Below are 755 nucleotides of genomic sequence, written 5' to 3'. Positions count from 1 at the left end.
AGCTATGAAGGATTTGGAATTGGAATTCAAACTTGTGTCTGACTCCTAAGCTCAGATCATTAAGCTGCCTCAAGACAACAGTTTTCTCATTATAGAATAGACTGCATTAGGAAAGATAAATCAATAAAGTTGCCACAAAAAGCAGTTATTACTGGGGAGAAAAACACAGGTCACCTATTTTAGAGAATAATCTCCCAAACAATTTAATCGCATATATTCCCATCTTTAATGTGTGTGTTATATGATAAGTTTCGTAGGAGAAAATTTTATTGGTTTCATAATGAGCTTGATTCATTTAATACATTCATTTAAAACAGGCAGAGTGTCATAATGCATCCAGTGGCAAAATTAGATGGACTTCATTAGTTGTACAACATGGCAAAACCCCATCTCCTAAAAAAACAAAACACCTTACAGTTGGAAGCATTCTTCAAAATCATACATTTCAGCCAGCCAGTTAAACTAAGTTCTGGAAATTGCTCTGCAACATATCAGTAAAGGGATCACCAAGCCTCTGCTCGAATGCCCTAAACAATGGGAAATTCATTCTTTTCCAAAGCTGCCTACTTCATCTTCAGACAGCTTTTGTCTAATAGAAAATTCTGCCAGGCACAGTGGCTCACACCTGTAATTCCAGCACTTTGGGAGGCCCAGGTGGGAGGATTGCTTGAGGACAGGAGTTCAAGACCAGCCTGGCCAACATAGTGAGATCCTGTCTCTACAAATAATAAAATTAGACAAGCCTGGTGGCTTAC

The 755-nt window shown here is 38.4% G+C and overlaps 1 protein-coding gene across 1 annotated transcript in view; it reads right to left on the bottom strand.

The window, feature by feature from the left end:
• Positions 1-202: 202 nt before the first annotated feature.
• Positions 203-755, bottom strand: part of STOX1 (storkhead box 1) — a 13,144-nt gene continuing 12,591 nt past the window's right edge. The window contains exon 4 of the mRNA XM_011994100.1: positions 203-393. The gene's annotated coding sequence lies outside the window, so the exon portion shown is untranslated. The remainder of the gene's footprint in view (positions 394-755) is intronic.

Source organism: Mandrillus leucophaeus, unplaced genomic scaffold (assembly GCF_000951045.1).
Source record: "Mandrillus leucophaeus isolate KB7577 unplaced genomic scaffold, Mleu.le_1.0 Scaffold441, whole genome shotgun sequence".
Taxonomy (NCBI): Eukaryota; Metazoa; Chordata; class Mammalia; order Primates; family Cercopithecidae; genus Mandrillus; species Mandrillus leucophaeus.
Note: the sequence above shows the minus strand (reverse complement) of the source record. Positions and strands in the feature narration are given on the sequence as shown.